The sequence below is a fragment of the Schistocerca serialis genome, chromosome 6 (assembly GCF_023864345.2).
Source record: "Schistocerca serialis cubense isolate TAMUIC-IGC-003099 chromosome 6, iqSchSeri2.2, whole genome shotgun sequence".
Taxonomy (NCBI): Eukaryota; Metazoa; Arthropoda; class Insecta; order Orthoptera; family Acrididae; genus Schistocerca; species Schistocerca serialis.
In genome coordinates, this window is record NC_064643.1 from 181914920 (window position 1) to 181941260 (window position 26341).

At 40.3% G+C, this 26341-nt stretch overlaps 1 long non-coding RNA gene across 1 annotated transcript in view; it reads right to left on the reverse strand.

Moving 5' to 3' along the window:
- Positions 1–333: 333 nt before the first annotated feature.
- LOC126484529 (uncharacterized) overlaps positions 334–26341 on the reverse strand; it is an 81150-nt gene continuing 55142 nt past the window's right edge. Inside the window, exon 3 of the long non-coding RNA XR_007587868.1 lies at positions 334–456. This is a non-coding gene — a long non-coding RNA (uncharacterized LOC126484529). The remainder of the gene's footprint in view (positions 457–26341) is intronic.

Consider the following 26341-nt stretch of genomic DNA (forward strand, 5'->3'; position numbering starts at 1 on the left):
TAAAGGCTCTGAATGTAGCAACTTCCTGAAAAATTTTGTACGTGTATTCCTACAGTAATTATTGACGAAGGAAATTTGTGGTAAAGAATTTCACACAGTGTTCAGTCTGAGGAAACAAGGTTTCTACATCATCCAAGGTGCAATTATGAGTAGGGTGGTGCGGTTAGTATGATTTACAGAATACTGAGAATTGTAAAGACAAGTGGGACACAATTTTCTTTACTACAATTAATCATTTCCTTTTCAGTATCATTCCAAGCTGCTTTAGAATTATTTTTAGAGTTTACAGTCTCATGTACTTTACATCTAGCAATTATATTTTTAGATTTATATACATTTCCTTGTCTTCAGTACCTTTTGAGATTCATCTTTCAGAATAGGAGTTTTTATGTAGATTGATACTGTGCAAAGCTTGGTTGGCAGAATTTACCAACCAGTAGATAGAAAAGAGGAAATCTGTAAACAAAAAAAAGTAAAGTGAAAAATAATGTTAGTATATTTCATCAAAATATTGGGGGATTGAAGAATAAAATTGATGAGCTTCTGCTTTGTTTAGAAGATATAGAAACTGAGAAAGTAATAGATGTACTATGCCTGTCTGAGCATCACATTGTCACTGATATGCAATGGTTAGCATCAATGGGTACAAATTAGCTGCACATGTAAGTAGAGATAATATGATGAGAGGAGGAGTTGCCATATATGTCAAAAGCTTCCACAGTGTAAAAAATTCAGAAACTAAAAAATTTTGTGTAAAGCAACATATGGAAGCATGTGCCATTGAACTTAAACTAAATGATGGCACTTTCATAATTGTAACAGTGTATAGGTCCCCCTCAGGGAATTTCCAGCTATTTCTAGAAAACTTGGATGCTTTGTTGTGCTATCTGTCAGACAGGGGGAAGCAAATTATCATTTGTGGAGATTTCAATGTTGATTCCCTGAAAGAGTGTAATAGGAAGAATGACCTTGCAGTATTACTCAGTTCTTTCAATTTGAGCTCCGTCATTGGTCTTCCTACTCGGATAACAAAGAACAGCAGTACATTGATAGATAATTTTTTTATAGACCAAGATAAGTTTAAGGACATAAATGCTTATCCTGTTGAGAATGGTCTTTCATATCATGGTGCACAGCTAGTTACAGTACATGACATAGCTCCATGCAGTATATCAAATCAGACTTTCAAAGCAGTGCGTTCAATTAACAATATAAATATTGCAAACTTTACGGAAAGCCTACAGCAGCTAGACTGGGATGAAGTGTATAAGGAACCCAATGCAAACTTGAAATGTGACTTATTTCACGATACATTTTTAAGGGTATTTGAAAATTGTTTTCCCAAGAAAATAGTTAAACATAATTCCAAGAAAACATATAAAAAACCTTGGCTAACTAAAGGAATAAGAATATCTAGCAACCGTAAAAGAGAACTGTATCTAACAGCAAGAGGGAGTACTGACCCCGAAATTGTTCAATATTATAAAAACTATTATGCGGTACTAAGAAAAGTTATTAAAAAGTCCAGAAGCATGTGTATCATGTCTGAGATCAGTAACTCTGATAATAAAATTAAAGCAATTTGGAATATTATTGAAAGGGAAACAGGGCAACCAAGAGCACAGGAAGACATTAGTGCCATAAAACTGAATGGCAAGTGTACTAACAAACAACCAGAAATTGAAAATATTTTCAATAATCATTTTTTGAATCTTGTGGAGAAAATAGGATCTAGATCTTCACTAGAAGAGGCAAGGCTACTAATAGAAGAGGCCATACCTGTGCAGTTTGAAACAACTGTAATTCCACCAACCTCTCCCTCTGAAATCAGTAAAATAATAAACTCACTCAAAAGTAAAAGCTCTTACGGAATTGATGGCATTTCCAGCAAGGTATTTAAAGCTTGTTCCCCACAGATAAGTAGGATTCTCAGCCACGTATGTAATAGCTCTTTGGAGCAGGGTGTTTTACCCGATAGACTGAAATATGCCATTGTAAAACCATTGCATAAAAAGGGGGATACGTCGGATGTCAACAACTACCGCCCAATCTCTCTTCTGACAGCTCTATCAAAAATTTTTGAGAAAGAAATGTATTCAAGAGTAGCCTCCCATATTTGTAAAAATAAAGTACTAACAAAATGTCAGTTTGGTTTTCAGAAAGGCTTTTCAACAGAAAATGCTATATACGCTTTCACTGATCAAATATTAAATGCTCTGAATAATCAGACATCACCCATTGGTATTTTTTGTGATCTCTCATAGGCCTTTGATTGTGTAAATCATGGAATTCTTTTAGATAAGCTAAATCATTATGGTTTGATGGGGGCAGTGCACAAATGGTTTAATTCATACTTAACTGGAAGAATGCAGAAAGTTGAAATAAGTGGTTCATGTAATGTTAAAACAACAGCTGATTCCTCAAACTGGGGGGCTATCAAGTACGGGCTCCCACAGGATTCGGTCTTAGGTCCTTTACTGTTCTTGATATACATTAATGATTTACCATTCCACATTGATGAAGATGCAAAGTTAGTTCTTTTTGCTGATATACAAGTATAGTAATAACATCCAAAAACCAAGAACTAAGTGATGTAATTGTAAATGATGTTTTTCACAAAATTATTAAGTGGTTCTCAGCAAACGGACTCTCTTTAAATTTTGATAAAACACAGTATATACAGTTCCGTACAGTAAATGGCACAACTCCAGTAATAAATATAGACTTTGAACAGAAGTCTGTAGCTAAGGTAGAATTTTCAAAATTTTTAGGTGTGTCCATTGATGAGAGGTTAAACTGGAAGCAACACATTGATGTGTCTGCTGAAACGTCTGAGTTCAGCTATGTATGCTATTAGGGTTATTGCAAATTTTGGTGATAAGAATCTCAGAAAATTACCTTACTATGCCTACTTTCATTCACTGCTTTCGTATGGCATCATATTCTGGGGTAATTCATCGTTGAGTAGAAAAGTATTCATTGCTCAAAAACGTGTACTCAGAATAATTGCTGGAGCCCACCCACGGTCATCCTGCAGGCATCTATTTAAGGATCTAGGGATCCTCGCAGTATATATATTCACTTATGAAATTTGCTGTTAATAATCCAACCCAGTTCAAAAGTAATAGCAGTGTGCATAGCTATAACACCAGGAGAAAGGATGATCTTCACTATGCAGGGTTAAATCTGACTTTGGCACAGAAAGGGATAAATTATGCTGCCACAAAAGTCTTTGGTCACCTACCAAACAGCATCAAAAGCGTGACAGATAGCCAACTAACATTTAACAATAAATTAAAAGAATTTCTAGATGACAACTCCTTCTACTCATTGGCCGAATTTTTAGATATAAATTAAGGGAGGGGAGAAAAAAACCAACAACTTAAATATTAGTGTCATGCAGTTTGTATAATGTAATATCTTGTACAGACATCTTTTATTAACCTGACACGTTCCACATCATTACGAAGTGTCGTATTCATGATCTATGGAACAAGTATTAATCTAATCTAATCTCTTTTGGAGTCATTTGCCCAGTTTTTATTGGTACAGAAGATGCTGTAACTGATTCTTTCTAGTCAGTACAGCAGTTGTTTTAAGTTGGCCTTTAAGAGCCTTTACAATAATGTAGAGAATAATTTCATGATTACTGCATAAAGGTAGTTCTATTTTCTTGGATCTTAACTGTGCGCTCTCTTTCACTGAATATTTTTTACAAGTTGTCAGTGATTTTTTTTTTATAGACAATAAATGTGTCTGAGCTGCAGTAACTGTACTTACAGTAAAGCTTTATTAAGTGTAGAAATGTTACAGGTAAAATAGCCAAAGGCGTGACCTTCCAAAGAATTTTGGATGATGTGACAGAGAGTATCGATTCCGAAGAGGTAGAAAGACTCCACCTTTGAACTCAAAAGGATCTCCATATATAAAGAGGGACTTTGGAATTAATATTCACCAGTTCCATGCCAATGATACAAGTGTAAGCATCTTTTTAGAACAAATTAAAGTCTGCATTCTAATGAACAAAAATGTCATTGGTAATATAGATTATTCATCAGACAAAGATGAGGTGATTGTGTTAATGACAGATCTACAGTGTCAAATGCTTCAAAAGTATGGCTCATAAATTGTGTGTGTATATTCAATGCATCGTACAAATGTGTACAAGTCACTAGTTACAACACTATTAGTTATTGATTAATTTGGAAGTGGCATTCCAGTTGCCTTCTGTATTTCGAATAAAGAGAATACTGCTGTAATGACAATTTTTTACGTCTGTCAAAGAGAAAGCAGGTCTAATAAAACCAGCTGTTTTCATGTCAGATGATACACAAATTTTCCAATGTGCATGGGTGCATGTAATGGGCCTAGCAGATAATATTTTGCTATGTATGTGGCATGTTGACTGTAGCTGGAGAAACAACTTAAGGAAAGTGCATGGTTGTCCACAGAGAGAAACCCAGGTTTACAAAGCCTTACGCGTGCTGCTGGAAGAACCTGATGTAGAAAAGTTCGGTGAGCTGTTAGAATTGATTGAGAGGGAACTTCAAGAAGATGAAAGCATGAAATACTTTGGAATGTATTTCTCAAATACTTATGGATTCAGGCTTCAACATTGAGCTTACTGTCATTGCTGCAGTTTAGATACCAACACCAATATGCACCTTGAAGCCATGCACAGAATATTGAAGTACTGTTATCTGGACGGAAAGACTAATAACAGACTGGATAAGTTGCTGCTAATACTTATGAAGTTAACTAGAGGTAAATTTTTTGAGAGAATTGTGGAACTCTTTTAAGGGTGGGCATTCCCACAGACTGCAGCAGATTGAATGATGACATACAGAGCAAAAAAAATTGACAGGGGACAGATTATGGCCAGTAATGATGAGAAGCATTTTCAGGTTAAATCTCAGTCAATGAGTGGTATCACTTACACTGTTGTCCTACAAACCCTGGACTGTGACCTGAAGTGCAAACTGTTGTGCTCTGCATGTGAGATGTGTGTGCACAGCTTTTCTTGCTGTTGCCCAGACAATTTAATCAACTTGAATATATGCAAACATATTCACGCTGTCTCTACGATTTATGGATTACATTCCATTAAAACAGGCAAACAGATGGAAACTACTTCGATCAAAGAGGCGTCTGTCATTTTTTCCTTGATGAAAAAACAATGACAATGAGGAAATTGCTTCTCATGGGACAGTTAAAAGCCAATCTGAAAGTTCTCTTAAGCCATGCAGATCAATTGGATACAGAAGCAGTAAGTATTGTGGAAAAAGAAATTGACAGTTTGCTATTACTCGTTAACTCTTGCTGCAATAGGGAAGGTCGACATTGTGCCAACAATGAAAAGGTGAAAGTGCAACGAATACCTAATAAGCATAACATCCATCCAAAGAGCACACTTGCCAAACCAACCACTGATGAAAAGATGAACACTGCTAATGCACTGAAACAACCTGACTCTGAAGTGTTGACTGTACATACTGGTTTCAATCACACGTACTGTAAGATCTAACTTGATCTTCCCTTGATTTGTGACAGTTTCATGGTTTGTAGGCCTACTGGGGAAACTCGCCACGTAAAATAATGAGTAATGCATCAAGCATGGTGCCTCTATGGTGATGTGGAAACCCAAGCATTGTTAATAAAGAAATTAACTCTGTGTTTGTCTGTTTCTTTTGTTTTTTATCTTGTTGCCTATAGTTCCCAAATTTAATTGAAATACCCAGGTAATAATTTAAACATAAATTGGATTATGTGCATAGCTGTTTCTAATAGCTTTGCTTATTTTTCACAGGTAAAGTATCAATATTCACAAGTCCTCGAGTGTGCATGTTTACTCGTCAGTTGTGGCAAAAGAAATCACAGACACAAAGCAAGATTTAGTTGGCAGACACAATTGAAAATTGCCTTTTCAGTTGTAATTTTAGTTTTTTTTTAGATTATAGTAATTGCTGGCCTTTAATTTTCTATATTTAACATGTTGACTGACATGGTTAGTGACAGACGTTACACTGCCAGGCTGGGCACACCAAGTCAGGTGTGTGGTTCTGCCATTGCCGGTGGCAGCAGGATAGCAGTCAGTGAGTTAACCAGGCTCCTAGTAACCTGGAGCACAAAGTATACGCATCTATAATACTGTCTGAGGGATTGCCCTTTACACAGTCAGGTGTTGAAATATGTATCTAAAACTGAATTTGTGGACACCTTTCTAAACATTTAATCATTTGATTTTGTAAGATACTGAAATACAAATACTGCGGACCCAAAAGTCTTGTGGAAATGATAAAGAATGTCAGATACAAATATTTTTGCTCAATACGATTAAAGCGTAAAAATGCTGATAACTGGTTGTTAGCACGAGACCACTACCAGTCACAGCCAACCGGTTACTACACAGAACTTGGTCCCTAGTTCTCTGTGGCTGAAGCAACTAAAATAAAATTTCTGAGGTATGTTTGAACCATGTTATTAGTATATTCCCCAGCATGATCTAAAATGTTAACACTGAGGGATGTGGGAATACATTTTATGTAACCCTCCAGAATCAAACATGGCAACTGTATTGATACACAAGCAAACCCATCTGAGTGGCACACGAGGTTATGCACTCACTGGCTGTAGGCAAAGAATATTCAGAGAACTCCTTGTACAAATTTTATTGCAAAGCATACTATAATTAAGGAAAAGATGCAGTGCATAGGTGAGATAAACTTGGGCATGCCAGAACTGGTTTTGCTCAAATACTTGGAAACTAAACTGTGGAATTATATTTGCATATTTGGTGCAGTTTCCTGTGTTCCCAACACGTCTGTGGTACGAATTTCTGGGAGAGGAGAGCTTACATTGAACCTGTCATGTGTGTGGTGTACTTTTTGTTCCACTGCTGGCATGGTGAGGTTGTCCAGTTTTCAAAATTAGGGGCCTAGGAATGTAAATCTTATTAGTTTCAATATTTGACACTTGAAAGCACAGGGTTGGTGGTTTGTGTTGACCACAGTGAACTTTGTGAAGATTTTAAAGTAACAAAGTGGTTGTTGACATTCTGATATTAATGGATAACAGTAGGAATCATTACAATGAAATAATGCAAATTACTTAAAACAGGAATTAAATCTACATAGCTTTGAACAGTCATTACAGACACTTCCTAGCCACTGTTTATTTGTGTGCTATAACTACTACACCAACCTTTTCTTTTCCCCATCTGTGATGTAGAACACATGCCACTTCTTACTTGTTTTGCTAGATCAACTCTAGGTTTACAAGATCCAAATTTCAGAATTCTGATAATTGGTAGTTCTACCTCATGCGGAAAGTGCAGGTTCATAGCTGTCTCTTCAGATATGGTCTGATCAACTGCCATTATAGGGACTTTAAGCAAAAATGAGACTCAATTTTCTGTCAATGATGAATATATCACTGATGTATTTACCACAAAGATATTCATGATGGTATAGAACTGTGTGAGGCCATCTTCTGGAATACCTGTTGGTAGAGTAAATTGTGCACTTCACACCCAGTGCATCGATTTCCTTTTAGGTAATATCACAGTATTGTTATCTCAGGCTTGTTTGTTGCTATGATCAATGAAGCAGCATTATACCTTGAAGACACAAAACTAACAGCATTCATAGATATTACTCAATATCTCCTACATTCAGCTGTCAGGAACTGCTTTGAAATGTCATTATTATAATTATCATTATTATTATCTTTATTATTATTATTATTATTATCTTTTTACATGTATGGCCTCTTACCAGTTTGACAAGTACATCTGCTTTGCTTAATGAGGATACTTATGGCTTCAAACAAAGAAAAGAAAAAGGTAGTGACAATGCAGCCTGTAAACTTAGGTAATATACAGTTCGGAGTTAAATCTGCAGATATGATCTACAAATCCAAGTAGTTTAAAGATTATCAACCAAAATTTTACAAGCCTTGGAAGTATGCACAATGATTAGGACATCATAACATATGTTAATAAATGAGATGTTTCAGTTATTACTGAGCACTGGTATACCAAAGAAGAACCTTATTATGCATCCATTAACAAAGAATATCTCCTCATCTTTCAGTAGGAAGCTCAGGCCTTATGATGGTGTCTCAATATTTGCAAAAAGTTGGAATAATTGCTGCCCCATATTGTAAGTTCTTTACCTGTTGAATATGTCATTGGACTTTCTGTGATGAACTATAGATGGAAAAGGAAACACATAATTGTGGGTACAGACAGTCCTCCATCTGCAAGTATAGACATTTTTCTAACTAATCTCCACCACATGCTTGTAGAGAGAGATGGTAAATACTCTGGGAAAATGTCTGGGTAAATAGGCTGATAATTGTTCATGGTCTCATACAATCTTATCTAACAGGAATCAATTTTTACTGTTAAGAATGATGAGTGACACGCGCACACGCGCACAGACAGAGAGAGAGAGAGAGAGAGAGAGAGAGAGAGAGAGAGAGAGAGAGAGAGATCTAACATTACTGATATGTAATACAGGGTAGCCAGGGCTCTGTACTGGGATGTCTTCTTTTCTTGATTTAGGTAAATGACATAAAATACTGCTCCCCAAATTCAAAGATTAGTTCCGTATGCAGGTGCTACATCTATTATGCACAAGCATAGAGATCGTAAGCAGCTACAAATACTGTGAAACTGTATTACAAATGAAGTAATTCATAACTTCAGCAAAAGAAGGTAACTGCAGTAATGGATTTTAGCCCCACAACACAGATTTTGAAATTCAGTTGTACACTGGAACTGATATTGTCATCAAGGAAAAGTATCAGTTGGTTATACTTTCTATATTTAACATGTTATAAAATGGAAACTAATTACCATACAAGAACATAACTTGGCAACATTAATGGCAAGGACATGGGGAAGAGAAATAATGCAGAATCAATTCAATTGAAACACTTTTAAATGTGCTGCTACAGTACATCATACCATTACATACTGATACCATTACTGGTTATGGTGATGGAGGCTGTTATGAATATCTTAGGATTTTATACAAATTTGATGTGTCAAGTTAACAGAACTTTTTATCCATGCGAGTAAAATTATTGTGTAAAATCAATAGCTCAGCCTCTTACAGAAGTCTCTTCAGAGTAGTTTTACAGCAGGCCTCATCATTTTGGAACTGTGTTCTGAAGGAGGCGATTGAAATACATGTAGCTAATGGGCTGATCAACAGAGACGCCAGGTTCAATCTCAGCAAAGCCTGGGACTCAGCACTCAGCTAACTAAAAGCACAGCACTGACCCAAAGTGAATTCCGCGCCCGACAGAGGCCACTGGACATCTGATGGTCCACAGTTCACAGTCACCCCTCCACACAGCGCCGCATACGGCAGGAGGCAGGGGAAAGGGTGGGGAGTGATCAGGGTATAAAGGGGATGAGATTCAGCGGAGACGCTCAAGACCCCGAGCCGCGACGCCGACCTGCTCGGACGCACGTGCACTAACGCTGCTGACGTTACTGCCTTTGTTCAGACTGTGGTCTAGAACAAAGATGGAGAGCTTTCACCATTGTATTTAGGTGTTTTGTTGTGCGCTCGTTTACGAGTGTGGAACAAAAGCAAAACTTGTCTGTGTTCACGAGGTTGTTCAAGATGCATGCGCTTGGCTAGCTCGCAAAGTTGTCATGTTCTTCCTGCCACCAGCACAACACGCAGCAGAGCTCCCACTCTGCATCCACCAAGAATAGGGATTACTCCAAGCCAGGGCCCGTGGTGCTGCCCGGTGTCCCGCGCTTGTGTATGCTACGATCAGCACTGCACCGGCTACCTTGCGGTGTTAACGAAGGTGTAACTGACATACCCCGTGTGGAGGCTGGTGGACTTTCCCAAGGCCAAACTTCTGAGCTTACCGCCCCTGGGTAGGACACTAACCCACCCCGCTGTGGCAGCCCTTTAGGCTACCACAGCCAGGACAAGTCGACAAAACAGAGAAACCCGTGAAAACAGACGCGAACACTAAACAAGCCAGATTAAACATCAGGCCGTAGAGGACCTAACAGCAGCTGCTGAAACCCCCCTACCTCAAGATGTGAGGACCTAAACATGGAGGTTACAATACCTACTGCCAACTGATTCGAGATTCTTACTCATGATGCGGAAGACGCGCCCCCCCCCCCAGCACCTCAAAACCACAGGAAAAGAAATACAAAGTACCCCCCCCATCATCTGCTACATGACGCGGGGGTACTTAGACCTAGTATCAGAACTAAAGCCAGGACAAAAAAGCAAAATCCTGTGTTCATACTGGAAGGACAATATCAAAATCCAGCTAGATAACAGACGACTACCAATACGTCAAAAAATGTCTCCACATAAGAAACATCCAGTATCATACCTACAACCTGGATCCAAAACAGTTCGTAAAAGTAATTGTAAGAGATCTCCCAATTGAAGCAGAAAAAATTCAAGTCAAGGATGCGATACGGGACTTAAATTACGAAGTCCACAACACTGTCGCATACAAAAAGGCAGAGGATGCGATGGGACGCAGCAGATTGGAAAAATGCCCATCTTCTGCGTCACCATTTCCAGGAGTCCAAACTGAGATTCCATATACAAAGTCAAACGCCTCCTAGACTTTAAGTGTAGGATCGAATCCTACAGAAAATCAGACAGCCCTACCCAGTGCTTCAGGTGCCAGAGATTTAATCATGGTTCGAGAAATTGTCATGCAAACCCCCGCTGTGTTAAGTGCGCTAGAGATCACTTTAGCAACCTGCGCACAAAACCACGTACGACACTGGCAAAGTGCGTCCACTGCCAGGGGGTGCACCCAGCCAACTATAGGAAATGCACAGCATGGGTAACCATGATGCAACAAATGAGAGCAAATACCACACACAAAGTAGAAACTGTAGCACCTAAGCCAACCCCTGCTCTCACATCTAACCAATTCCCTGTTCTACATCAAAACCATCGACAGCAGACACGACTGCACAACACCGTGTATGTATCAGTACGAAAAGGAGATTCAGGAACCGCTGGAAGGCCTATCGTGATCCGATCGATCAGCGAATAATGTACAGCCTAGTTGAAGAGCTCAGAATCAAACTAGTGGAGTGCAGGAGTACCTGATGGGAAAACATGCTACGAGATATGAAAGACAACCCCCAGAAGTTCTGGTGGATTGTTAAATCCGGACGTGAGAAACCAAGGAGTATGCAACCACTCCATGGAGAAAATGACCTAGTATATGACCCACAAGATAAGGCGGAGGCCATGGCAAACTCACTGGAGCTCCAGTTCCAGAAACACATCGTCGACGACGAAGAGGCGGACAACCATGAAGACAAAGTTGAGAGAGAGGTCCCAAGAATCCTGTGGAGAGTGCCGACGACGTCTTTCATACCTGTCACCTGCCAAACAGTCTGCTCAGCTATAAAAGGGCTCAGCAATGCTAAGTCACCCGGTCCTGATGGCGTAAAGCCCCTACAACTTAAAAACTTACCTCCCCCAGCTCTCCTCTTCCTCACAATGATATACAACTCCTGTCTGAAACTGATGTACTTCCCATCCCCCTGGAAAACAGCTAAGGTCATCACCATCCCTAAACCAAACAAAAATCCCCTCTTCCCTCAAAACTATTGCCCTATCTCACTGCTAAGATTCCAAGCCAAAATCCTTGAACGCTTAATCCTACAAACACTCCATTCCTTCCTCACTGATAAAACATTATCATTCCCAAGCAATTTGGTTTTCATGCTGGGCATGGCACCATATCACAAGCCACCCGAGTAATTAAGCAGGTCTGCAAGGCAAGGGCAGACAGAGACAGTATGGGAGCAGTGTTTCTTGACATTGAAAAAGCCTTTGATCGAGTCAGGCATAATGGGCTCATCTATAAGCTCCACCAATACAAATGTCCACTTCACATCACAAAAATCCTAGCTTCCTTCCTAGTAGACTGAAAATTCTTTGTAAGCTTAGTAAAATGTAAAAGTAGGCTTAAGACTATAGAAGCAGGTGTCCCCCAAGGCTCAGTGTTGGGACCAATCCTCTATAGTATTTATACAAACGATATCCCCAAGCGTCCCAACACATAACTAGCGTTATTTGCTGCTGTCTATTTCACTCACCCGAACCTAAATTACATAATGATGAACCTAAATAGGCACCTAGAGGAGATAACTTAATGGTGCAACATTTGGAAAATTAAAATCAACGCGGACAAATGCAACGCAATCATGTTTACAACCAGGAGTGGACCACCAAACCGTCAAGTCTCCATAGATGGGAGAAACCTTCCCTGGTGTAATGATGTAAAATATCTCGGCCTAAAATGTGACCACTGTGGAACGCCCACATAACAGACATGTGTAATCGAGGTTCGGGTAGTATTTATAATTTATACCCATTAATAAAAGGTAATGGATTGATCACCAAAGCTAAGTTACATATATGGAAGATGGTGGTTCTTCCTTCATTACTATATGGTTGTGAGGTCTGGGGTATGGCAGCAGACACCCACTTAAAAAAGATTCAGATCCTGCAGAACAAGGGTCTCAGGATTATCATTGCCACTCCATGGTTCGCCTCAAACAGAGTCATCCACCATAACACAAACATGTCCACCATAACACAACTCATACAGCAAAAAACTCAATCCTCCTACGCTTCTTCTGAAGCTTCGCCCCACTTACTCATCTCTGCCCTGGGCTCTGACCCACTACATGTAAATTACAAACATTCAAAGAACATTTTAACTCGCCATTTCAGAGTATAACCACATGCACACACCAACAAACACAAATCACACATAACATAACACAAGCATTACCAACATCATTTCAAACCAACCTAGCTCAGACAGAAGGTCTAATGGGAAAGTCCACTGCCTCTTAAAAAAATACATGGGCAATTGCCAACATGATAACGGCAATGGGAACCGAGACGCTCAAGAGCAGCCTGAGCTAGCGAGGCAAGCGCAACGCTGCTGCTGTGCGCTACGCTTACTCGACGTTGAGAGCTTGTGAAGAGGTTTCTGTGCTATGGGCGCTGCTGGAAGCAAATTGTCCTGTGTTGTTTTCACACCGCCTGCAGATTGTCGTGTTCTGCGCCCCGAAGCATGGGAAAGAAGTATGCGCAGAGGTAACCTGCTGCTACAAAGGGTCCGTCGGTTGTGCAACTCACTGAGTCTGCCAACCAAGCAAGAAAGCTCCAAGAAGACAAGTCGTGGCCTGTCCCCCATTCGTACGTCAAGTGCAAAGGCGGGTGGACAGTGCTGTTCGACATTATGATGAAATGCGCTAAGAATGAGGTGGTCTACGAGTCTGTCGATACAGACAGATTCGATGCTCTGCGTTCGAGCTGTAAACGTGGCCGACCACAGGGCGCTCAAGGACGTAGTGGGTGACAACATTGTCGACGCGCAGCCGGCACATGAGAAGGCGTCTTCTGTAGGAAGGATGAAGACGACGAAGGCACTCCTCAGGGAGTTACCTAGGTGCAAATGGCCAACGGCGGGAGCGACATCTTCAACTTGCGGAAGTTGTTGGGCTTCCCAGTTACGATGGAAGCTCTTCCGACAGCCATGGACCCCCAGCCCCAGTGCTTCAGGTGCCAGGGCGAGGGCGACATCACAAAGTATTGCCGTGACGTGGCACGGTGCGTCAAGTGCTCAGCCGAGCACGACAGGCGCACCTGCGACCATGGTAGTAACGTTCTGCCGACTTGTGTCCGGTGTGGCGGCCCGCACGTCGCCAGTTGCCCAGCTTTCTCAAACTGCAGCCGTGCCGAAGGTGGCGAGGCAGCTATGGCCGAACCAACACAGCGGAAGAAGAGAAGATGACATCGGCAACGATGTAGGGTGCAGACAAGCATGGCGCAGCTGAGGGACAGTGCAAGAAGCAGCTCCACCTGCCAGGAGTGGGGACGACCGCCAGGAGATGGGCAGTCAGGATGCAGCTCGCACCCCTGAGAAGAACTGTGGCCTCAATCTCGGCACTGCTGTGAAGGAGGCCACTGCAGCCTTCAAATCCGTCACGGTGGCAGAAAGGGCTGTCTTCGCAGCTACCATGGTTGCAGAGAAGGAAGAGGCCTTGAGGCAACTGCATGCAGTCTTCGCCCAAGGCCTCCGTGCAGTAGTACCTGCGAACACTCCTGCGACCTCACAGAAGGATGTTTGCGTGCCTATCCCAGCGGCTGCCCCAGCAGCACCGCAGGTGAAAGGTCCAAAAAAGACAACCGCCGCACCAGTGGCGACGCCAACCGCTGCAGGGGTGGCCCTCGAAAGGGACCAAGAAGACAAAAGGGCAGCCCTCATTGCAGAAGTGTGAGTGAACGGCATGCACATCTCCGAAGCTGACGCGGTGCAGTTTACTGAACAATGCAGCTGCTCGAGGTTCAGGTGCTGAAGGGCTGTGCCGTACAGTAGAGGAGGACGCTGCACGGCGGCCGGCCACCGCTGTTCTGTACCAGCCTGATGAAGCTGTACGAAGTCACTGACGACATGGCGCAGTAGAGGGCGTAATGGCAACGGATGCACTGCCACACTGAATTCCTTGTTACAGGGAGGAAGCCACTGGAGTGGGCCCAGGAGAATCCACATGCGCCCAGCCACAGCACCCGGACTGACCCAGCTTTAACGAACGCGCAGCAACATAGGTAACGATGCACGATACCTCACACTATTCTTACCTCACCTTTCATGCTCTGTCACAGCTAGCAAGCCGCTACTGCCCTTGCTACCTGTCCTACCGTCGCAGAGGTTTTATCCCCTTGGCGCTTGCCTTGGCACTTTTTTTCCTCTGCCCTTAGAAACTGCTACCCTTTGATGGTTTTCGACCACTTCTATCTCCTCGTGGACTATGTAAATGAGTAATCTTACCCAGATGCATGGATAACATCACAGCCCGCATCCTGGGACTCCTGATTCAAAAAGTAACATGTTATATGGAGGTGACAGTAGAACTTTTGGTTTGGTCACCACATTGGTGTGGGTGTGGAGGGGCCCCATCCTTTCCAAAAACGGAGATGCTCAGTCTGCAGGCATCACCTGAAGATGACAGCAAGGAACACTCTCGAAATATCGTGGTTTGAAAATGACTGCACCCAGCTGGAGACTGGAGAACAGTACAAACTATTATGAAGATGCCTGGCAAACTCATGTGAGAAATCCTGGAGAGAAGAAAATGTTCTTTCTGTAGAACACTATTGAGAAAATTTATAAGGCATGAGAAATCTTGGCTTGTATGGAGGCATACAGATGGCCTTTCTGCCCTCTCTCTATTTGCGAGAAGAACAGGAAAGAAAATGATTTGCAGTGGTACAAGGTACCCTCCGCCATGCACCATTTGGTTCCTTGTGTAGTATATATATATTAAAATATATATTAAAATACGGAAGAAAATTGTGACTGCCTACTACATTAAAAAATATAGTTGAAACTAACCTAAAACTCTTTGATTTGCTTCAAATGTTTTTTTCCACATTCAACTGTACCTGATACACACTGATAATTAATGACTTGCATCTATAGCAGTGTTACAATTAGGAGATCCCTGTATTTCTTAGCTCATTCAGCTCTTTTCATCAAAAGATCACATAAAAATAAACTGGATTTTGAGAAACTACATACAGGAAGATGTGATTGGCGTATAGCTGTTTGTTTACAGAACAACAACGATCAGAATTTAAGTACATCAGTAACGCACATTGGACAAGAGCACATATCTGGGCTACAGTACTATACTGGATTTAACCCCCTCCCTCATTTTCCGTAGAAACCTTGGCTGAATTAACAAGTTTATTTGTAGCAGTCTGAGACCTACATTAGCTTGAAAAGCGATAATTTTGTTGACAGTTGTGGAACACAGCGAATAAAAATAACTATCGTGGTAACAGAAAGACGTGGGACTTTGTTTAACATTTTGTTTGCGGCATATTTAAATGCACTTTCCCATATTTAACGCATTTTTCATAATACAAAATAAAACTACTAGGTCATCCCCAAAAACATATATTATAAAATGAACAAGCATCCAACGTGTTTTGATGCATATTACGTACAGATGTCGTACACAAACTGGAAAAATGCAGGGCATTCCATTACATATCCTTTACCATACTTGATCAGTTTTTTCGCATTTGCTACTGCTCGTATAATCTCAAAGACAAATTCGTGCTGCAAACGTCTGAATGGTAGTTACATTAGTAAGCTGCAGTTAATGCGTTAAAAACATTCAGACATTATCCTGAATGCGTAATGTGTGTTATGCTATAAATCACTCTGTCGTTCAACTAATAATTTGTAATTAGTTGGCATCAATCAATCACGTAAGACTCTGACTATGCTGCGGATTATTATGTCACCTTAATCGATATTATTCGCATTCGAACGTTGTTTCTACATTTAATTCTGTTAACGGAAACTTCATTGAAACAATTTCGATTGACGATGTTGCAAAGCAACAGCTGAAGGCAACTCTGTATAATTACTGTGGCCAACATGTGACGTCAAATAAGTCAACAGAGCTGCTTACAGATCTAGTCACAAAGCAGCGCTGTGATGCTTTCGGCCTTTCCGATGACGTCGGGAATAGATTCCTCGAGGCCCGCGAGACGCACGTCTCATGACGGCGAGACTTGTGTTTACAGGGCAAGCAACGAGTTAAAATTTCAGAGTGGCTGAGACACTAGTTACAGCGCTCCTAGCGGCTACCAACGCTAACTCCGCCGCCATATTCTCCTTAGTCAAAACACTACGAAAGCGTTACTGCTGTTTATGTTGGAAGTGTGTCAGCTGTTGTGATATTACTGCAATATTTAACTTTTCTAGTTTACTTTTTTGTTACAAAATATAAAGTCAACATGCCTGCAGTGTGTTCAGCGTTCAAATGCACAAATCGCAGCGATAAAACAACAAATATTTCATATTATAAGTAAATATATTAGTACCGAAATATGACACGTTTTTTAATGTTTATTAAAGAGTCATTTGCATTGTAACTGTAATTATGCTTAAGACAAATGCAGGAAAGTAATTTATTTATCGTTAATTACAGATTTCCTTTAAAAGATAAGGAAATTACTAAAAGATGGGTTATAAATATGAAGCGAGAAAACTGGTTTCCTACTACACCCAGTTACCTCTGTTCAGCTCATTTTGAAGAGAAATATATGTACCACACAAATGTCCAGAGGCGCCTTTTGTCAAAAGCAGTACCACCTATCTTTAATTTTCCACCAAATTTACAATCTAAAAAGATAAAGTATTACGACCACAACCTAGAAAGCGATCTTTCGACAATTTGCAAAACAGTGCTGTTAATGTGACATCATTAGCACAAAGTAAGTCAATAATTTTTTAATTTTACTCCATGTTCTTATTACTATTATAATCTTATGGTGTAGCTCTGTTATAAGCTTATAATGTAACTGCATTCTTTTAGTGCCTATTGGCCCCCCATCTGTTTCTGCTGACCACAATTACTGTCTACCAAGCCCTAAGAAGTTGAAAACACAATATGACAGAGTACAAGCAGAGAATGTGCGACTAAAAAAGCGGATAAAGCAAATGAAGCAACTTCGTGTACGACACAAAAGAAGAATAGTGCAGTTACATACGAGGTGCCTTCAGGTTCTAAGGCCTCCGATTTTTTTTCTCCGGACTGGAAAGAGATAGAAACATGCGCATTGTTTTAAAATGAGGCCGCGTTCATTGTCAATACGTCCCAGAGATGGCAGCACCGTACGGCTGATGGAATTTTACCGCCAGCGGCGAGAATGAGAACTGTTTTAAATACTTAAAATGGCGACGTTTTCCTTACTTGAACAGCGTGCAATCATTCGTTTTCTGAATTTGCTTGGTGTGAAACCAATTGAAATTCATCGACAGTTGAAGTAGACATGTGGTGATGGAGTTATGGATGTGTTGAAAGTGCGTTCGTGGGTGCGACAGTTTAACCCTAGGACTCACTCTGGGGTCATAGGTGACCCCAATCATCTTTACTATGGATAAAATAATATTTCTATTTCTTGTAAAAATCCAGAATTTTATGACTTTTACCACACAGTATTGTAGTTCTCTCACAAAAATTTTTAGAGCGCTTGACGCAACATTTAAATCAATAATTAACAAAAACTACTGTTGGGGTCAATTATGACCCCAGATAGATTATATGTAACATTCATAGAATGTATAGATTATCAACTATCAATCTCTTTCTTAGGTATTTTGAGTTGGTAACACTGAATTCAGGTGTTATTCAGGCGTTCCTCAGAACTAACCTCAAACTGGAAGTTCGTTTGTACATTTGTTGTTGCAGTGTAATTTCAGCATGGATGGAATACGTTTTGCTCCTGGCTATAGTGTAGAACAAGCTATGGAAGACTTATTTCGTAGCAGTAGTGATTCAGAAGGTAGTGACGCCGAAGATGGTGGAACAGAGACACAGGTAGACCAAAGTGATGAAATTTGTTTACATGAATTAGAAGAAAATGCTATTATTGCTGAAAATGATGACAGTGGAGAAGATGAAAGCACAGTACTGGTAAGCAGGGGTCAGGATATTGCATGGAGTACAAAAGAACCATCAATTCGTAGATTTCCAATCCGCAACATACAACGATTTTCAGCAGGTATTCCTAGTACAGTTAGTGTTAGCTCAGCTGTTGACTGTTTCAGGCAGTTTATTACTAATGAATTGCTGGATATAATAGTTCAGTTCACAAATCAATGAGGAAATTAATTGAAAGTGTCTGGAAAATTAGTTGACTGGCGTGATACAGACAGATGCGAGCTTCTTTCATTTTTAGGCTTGCTGATTCTGTATGGAATACAGAAGAGCCGGGGGAAACCTATTGACGAATTTTGGGACTCTGAATATGGCACTCCTCTATTCCGTGCTACTATGTCGAGGAGGCGATATCAGGACATTCTGCGTTCACTTCGTTTTGACGACCTCATCACAAGACTTGAAAGGAAAGAGAGGACTGGAAATAAGGCTGAAGCTGTACAGGAAATATTTGATTTGTTTGCCGTGCAATGTCAAACATCATTTATACCTTCCAGCAACATTACTGTTGATGAACATCTGTGCATATACAGAGGTCGGTGCAGTTTCAATGTCTACATTCCTTCAAAGCCAGGAATGTATGGCATCAAGATATGGTGCGCAGTAGACTGTGAACATGGTTATCTGACAAATCTTCAAATGTCCACTGGAAGGAGTGGTGATGTGAGAGAAGTGAATCAAGGCAAGAGAGTGGTCTTAGATTTAGTGCGTCATCTGGCTCGCAGTGGTAGGAATATTACCACTGACAATTTTTCCACAAGCTATGACCTTGGCCAAGAATTGTTGAAAATGAAGTTAACACTTGTAGGTACTCTACGTTCTACAAGAAAAGAAGTCCCAAAAGAGTTTTTGCCTTCTAAAACTAGGGAAGAATGCCCTTCCAGATTTGCATACAGCGGTAAAACCCATTAGTTTCGTATGTTCCAAAAAGAAATAAAGCTGTGCTACTCCTGTCAACACAACATCAATCATTTGAAGTGCCCAAAGAAAACAACTTGAAACGAAAACCAGAAGTAGTGTTGTATTACAACTCAACAAAATCAGGTGTTGATACGCTAGATCAAATGAGCTCTTACTATTCTGTGAAAAAGGGTACACAAAACGTTGGCCATTAGCAGTATTTTATGATCTTGTCGATCTAGCTGCAATCAATGCCTACAGACTCTTCTGTGTTGCTGTTGAAAAAACAGAGAGACGTCTTTTTCTAATGAAGTTGGCCAAAGAAATGGCAAAGCCCCAAGTGGAACGTCGTTTGAGTTTACCACAAGCAAGGAACAAAGATATTATTAGCAGTATCAAACGGTGTGGATTTGATGATCTGTTAGACAATGGACATCCAGACGTAATACCCGACAATCAGAACAGAAAGGAAGGCAGATGCTCCATTTGCCCTCGATCAAAGGACACAAAATACAGTTCAACATGCAAAAAGTGTAACAAATTTGTTTGCAAGGAACATTCTGAAATAGTTACTACTTGCAAAATATGTGCAGATGACTATGGTACGGATTCCGGTTAGAATTATGTTTCCTGTTGAGTTGTTCATCACATTTTCTGTAAATTTGAAGCCATTGTGAAACATTTATGAGTGAAACAAATTATGACTTAGAGTAATATTGCAACTTCTGATATGTAATTACTCTGCCATATGTAATTTAATTCTACTATGTACATACCTGTTAAAATAACTGTAAAATGTGTCTAAATAAAAAATGAAATGTAAACAAACAGTATTAAATGACAGTACGTTGTTCTCTGAATGATTAGTACACACAGTCAATTATATATTGATTGGGGTCATGTATGACCCCAGATGGAGTACTAGGGAAATTTTAGCAGAGTGAGTCCTAGGGTTAATGAAGGCAGAACATTGTGTGACAACAAACCGAAACAACCTCGGGCTCGCACAAGCCGGTCTGGCAACATGATCGAGAAAGTGGAGAGAATTGTTTTGGGGGATCGCCGAATGACTGATGAGCAGGTTGCCTCCAGAGTTGGCATTTCTGTGGGTTCTGTGCACACAATCCTGCATGACGACCTGAAAATGCGAAAAGTGTCAACCAGGTTGGTGCCACGAATGCTGACGGATGACCACATGGCTGCCCGTGTGGCATGTCGCCAAGCAATGTTGACGCGCAACGACAGCATGAATGGGACTTTCTTTTTGTCGGTTGTGACAATGGATGAGATGTGGATGCCATTTTTCAATCCAGAAACAAAGCGCCAGTCATCTCAATGGAAGCACACAGATTCACCGCCACCAAAAAAATTTCGGGTAACTGCCAGTGCTGAAAAAATGATGGTGTCCATGTTCTGGGACAGCGAGGGCATAATCCTTACCCACTGCGTTCCAAAGGGCACTACGGTAACAGGTGCATCCTATGAAAATGTTTTGAAAAACAAATTCCTTCCTACACTGCAACAAAAACGTCCGGGAAGGCCTGCGCGTGTGCTGTTTCACCAAGACAACGCACCCACACATCGAGCTAACGTTACGCAACAGTTTCTTCGTGATAACAACTTTGAAGTGATTCCTCATGCTCCCTACTCACCTGACCTGGCTCCTAGTGACTTTTAGCTTTTTCCAACAATGAAAGACACACTCCGTGGCCGCACATTCACCAGCCGTGCTGCTATTGCCTCAGCGATTTTCCAGTGGTCAAAACAGACTCCTAAAGAAGCCTTCGCCGCTGCCATTGGATCATGGCGTCAGCGTTGTGAAAAATGTGTATGTCTGCAGGGCGATTACGTCGAGAAGTAACGCCAGTTTCATCGATTTCGGGTGAGGAGTTAATTAGAAAAAAAATCGGAGGCCTTAGAACTTGAATGCACCTCGAACTTTAGTTGGTGGTTTGAGAAGAAGGCTATGTAGTTCAGTTTCTGATATGTTAAACAGTGAACATGTAGTTGGTTTGTTGAAGGAGCTATTGGAACTTCTGTGCAGTGGTAAAGTATGCCATTATTCTCACCAAATAAGGACATTTGCCCTGACCCTACACTTTTATTCTGCCAAGGCATATAGCTACTTACGAAAATTTGTGAAATTACCCCACCCAAGAACGCTTCGCCGTTGGGCAATGTCAGTGGGTGGCCATCCAGGTTTTACTGAGGAGGGTTTCACTAAAATTGCCTCTGAAGTTGAGAATAGCACAACCCAAATTTTTGCAACATTGATGTTTGATGAGATGGCTATTAAGAAGGACGTTGTTTGGGATGGGGAAATAATAAAAGGCTATGTTGATTTTGGGGAGGGTGGCATAGAAAGTAATGATAGCGAGGCAGCAAAAGAGGCTCTTGTGTTCATGGTCAGAGCGCTAAACAGGATAATTCCTGTGGGTTATTGTTTAGGTCACTCCCTATCTTCAACTGTAAAGCTAAATTTGGTACAACAGTATCCCCGAAAACTTGAAGACACTGGTGTTACTATAGTAGCTGTGGTTTGCGATGATACTGCCACAAATAGATCTTTAATGGCAAATTTAGGGATCAGATGTGATGAACAGGGAGCACAGTGTTGGTTTCCCCACCCTTCAAATAATGATATGAGGGCATTTTGCATGTTTGACACAGCTCACATGCTAAAGCTGGCATGTAATTTACCTACAGAAAAGATCTTTTTGTTAGATGGTATCATTTCAAGCAGTGACAACATAATTAAATGGGAATATTTTAAAAAGTTAGTGGACTTGCATGAAAGGGAAGGTTTTCATGCTGCAAACAAACTTAGGAGGCAGCACATTCTGTACCATACTCAAAAAATGAAAGTGGCTTTGGCAGCACAAACACTTAGCAATTCTGTTGCAAATGCCATGTTATTCTGCAAAGATTTAGGTATTAAAGGAATTTATTGGTGTGAGGCAACAGTTAAATATATCAAAATGTTAGACAGTGCCTTTGATTTATTAAATTCTTGTCACACAATGGGCAAGGGCACTAAAGCACCAATTTTCAGAGGGAACAGAGACACAGTCTGTAAAAGGATCAATGAATACATTAATTATTTCAAGTCTTTAAAGCTTTCTGATGGAAGTCCTGTTATTCCATCTAACAGAAAAATGCCTTTGTATGGACTTATGCTGAATTTAATTAGCATAAGGCAAATTGCAGAATCGTATGTTTGGAAAGAAAATGCAGAGCTCAATTATATTTTGACCCGTAGAACAAGTCAAGATAACTTGGAATTATTTTTCTCCAGCATACGTAGTAGAGGAGGAAACAGAAATAACCCAAATGCTGTGCAGTTTAGATCAGCATACAGGAAATGCTTAATTCCACAGATAGAAGGTTCGCAAAATGGAAATTGCCAAGAATCAAATACTAGTATGCTACCTCCTGCTACCGTTCCATCACTTCCTTTTGCTAAGGTAAGCCCTGCAGCTGTAGACCATGAGTATGTGCCAGATTATGCCTCACTGAGTATGTACTCTGAATGTGTCATTGAGAACATAGCTGGAAGTATAGTGAGACAGGTGACAAATAAAATGAACTGTACTGATTGCTTAGAAGTTATTTTTGCTTCTATTGAGGCTAAAAGAACTGGACTGATTGCAGTGAAAGATGTGAAAACCAGTTTAATCAATCCAGCTAATGCTGATGATAAACTTTGTAATGTTGGTGAGAAGGTTTTTAGAAATAATGAGGACATAATCCTGAAATGTCAGAAGAACATTTTGTTGAGGTTCCAGACAGAAGTGTTGCAATTGGTGAGAGGCTCCTTAATTATAAACAATGAGCATCTTTTTACAGAAACTGAATTTGGTGAAGAAGCCCATTATGTTAAACTGATAAAAATGCTGCTCAAACGTTATTTTTTAAGTCGAATAAATCATTTATGCAAATCAAAATCTTCTGAGCGGAGAGGTAAAGTTGTGAGACAACTATACACCAAGTTTATTTTATTTAAAGGTCAGTGAAAACACTGAAAAAATTTGAGTGTCAGTTAAGGGGAGCCGGAGGTGCCTATGCTGCCCATGTTAAAATCACTAAATTTGAATTTTTTTTTTTTACATATAGAGTGGTTTAGTATTACAGTTATGACAGAGGGATTTTGGAGTATCTTTCCTAGTTTCCTTCCAATTTTTTTTTATTAATGACCCAATTTTTTTTTTTTACAAATAATTGCTTTGTAATTAAACTGAAATGAAACTACTGAACATATTGCCAAATGGCTATGTTACAATGTAAGTTTGATCACTAGGAGTGCTGTATAAAAATTTCATCTCTCTAGCTTGAGTGGATTTTGAGAAAATGTTCCTTATATTCGAAAAATTCTAATTTACGGGAAATGGCTATAAAAATTTTTCAATACATTCCTGCACTATAGGATGGATTATCAGGGTCGTCTTCTTCATCCTCCAAAAGCTTCCTCTTCTGTCTTTTCTGGCCTGTTGTTCCATCATACTTCATATGCCTTTCTCTTCTTTCTGCTCGTCTTATCCTTTCTCTGTCAATATTTCTTAGTGCTCGTACAGTGTTCACCCCAGCTGTAAACCCTAATGCATTCAGAACTTCACACTGTTCCCTTGGTTGTAGGTTGCTATTGCATCATAAATGCCAAAGTGCAGTGTTTTTATGCTTACAAACACCCTTTTAGGAATGACTTTCGAAATCAAATTGTTTACGCTCTCATTAGGACATAGAGGAAATAGTAAAAAAGTTCAATGGCGCACATAATAAAATAGAATTTACCGTGGAGGATGAAACTGACAATTGTTTACAGTTCCTGGACCTGAATATAAAAAAGCAGGGCAACAAACATGCGTTCTCCATTTATAGAAAAGAAACTACGACTGATGCCGTGATCCCGAATGATTCATGTCATCCGCAGGCTTATAAAGAAGCTGCTTTCCGTAGTCTTGAGCATAGGGCAATCAATATACCCATGAGTGAAAAAGATAGGGAAGACTGACATTAATACCATTAAGAGAATAGCGATGAATAACGGTTACAGAATAGATTTGGTTAAAAAACTGTTACGGGAAAGTAATGAGCGCAAAAAGAATAAACCTGATGGAGAGAAAGTGAAAATTATCACGATGCCATACTACGGAACAGTCTCACAAAAGATAGCAAATATTTTTAAGCCATACGATGTTAAAATAGCTTTTCAGACTAATAACATAGTGAGGTATAGCCTTAAGCATGATATTGGCGAGAAGAGAAATAAGTTTGAAAGATCGGGAGTTTATAAGATACAGTGCAGAACTTGTGATGCAAAATACATAGGGCAGACAGGAGGATCATTCGCAATCCGGTATAAACAACATAAAGATGCGTTCAGGTTAGGATATTATGACAAATCAGCTGTTGCGAACCATATATATGAAACAGGCCATCCCCTTAATAGCATAGAAGACAAAGTAGAAATATTGCATGTAGAGAAGAAAGGGAGGAAACTTGATTTACTAGAGGAATTCGAGATAGCTATCCATGAAAAGAAACAAAGCAATATTCTAAATGCACAAGATAATTTTAAAGAAATGAGATTTTTTAGCGGGTTTTTAGAATTAATTTAGGGCAGGTATGCGATATTAAACTTGTAGCATGTCACTGACGGAGCTGCGAGAGACTAACGATGGCAGACCAACGCAATAAGGAAATCAGGCACCCAATAGCATAGCGTTACCGTCAAGCACACGGCTGTAACCATGCCACAACACCTAGGCACGTCAGTCCACAACAGCTCCCGAGCCGGCACAGTGCGACAGCATATTTGGTAGCTATGGGACGGCCATCGACTTGCGTCAACAACTTCAATGTAAGACGAGGACCCACAGCCCAATATACTTTTAATTCTGTTTTACTCTATGGACTTCCCAACTATTTGTGACGGTATTTTGTCTTTTTAGTCCATTTAATTTCATGACATAGATTTTACAACCTGATGATGGGAGCATTGGCCCTTGAAATGCGTTGTTAAAATACATGTATAAGAATCGCGGTTGAATGCTAACAGTGATAACCAGTGTAACGACAACTGCTACCTCAACTCCATAATAGATTATATTAAAAAAAAATAACATTACTAGTATTTTGCCTTATAGCATACCCATAGTATCTCTGTAGACGTTCAATCACCTCATCAGTAAGCCTGCCTCTCCCTCCTATTGTCTTTCCATCACTGAGCTTACTTGAACCCAAAGTTTGTTTGAGCCTTCGAAGCCGTGCACCCATACGCTTTTGCACATGCCCAATGCATCCCAACTTTTCAACTACAAATTCATTTCCATATGGTTTCAGTTCCTCTATAGTCTTGAAACCTTTGGAGTCACCATCCCCAAGGTAGTATTTGTACCTAACGTTGTATCTGGGAACTGAACATTCAAAAATTTGTTTCACTCTATCCACTTCCATTGCTCCACTTGATCCACTAAAATTTGCCTCACAGGTTCCACTGTGCTCTCCTTTGATTTTATTTTTTCACCTATAATGTTTTGATAATATTGCAACATCTAGCAGTTACAACCCCATTCAGGGATTTATGACCCCTCTTTTGCCAGGAACCATCTAATGCCACTACCAAATCCCTAGAACCACCGTTCATTTCTACAGATTCCTCCACTGCTTCCTTCATGGTTTTCAAAGCCACATCTTCAACAGAGGATCCTACCACTTCACAGTAGTACCCAAATTTGCTTGGAGGCGATGGCAAGTTCATAATACCACAAAACAGTTTACCAGCAGCAGACCCTTTTCCAATGGATCGAAGACCATACACAAGTCGAACATTCACATCAAACACTCTACATCGTCCATTTTCACCAAATAGACTGGCATGTGAATTGT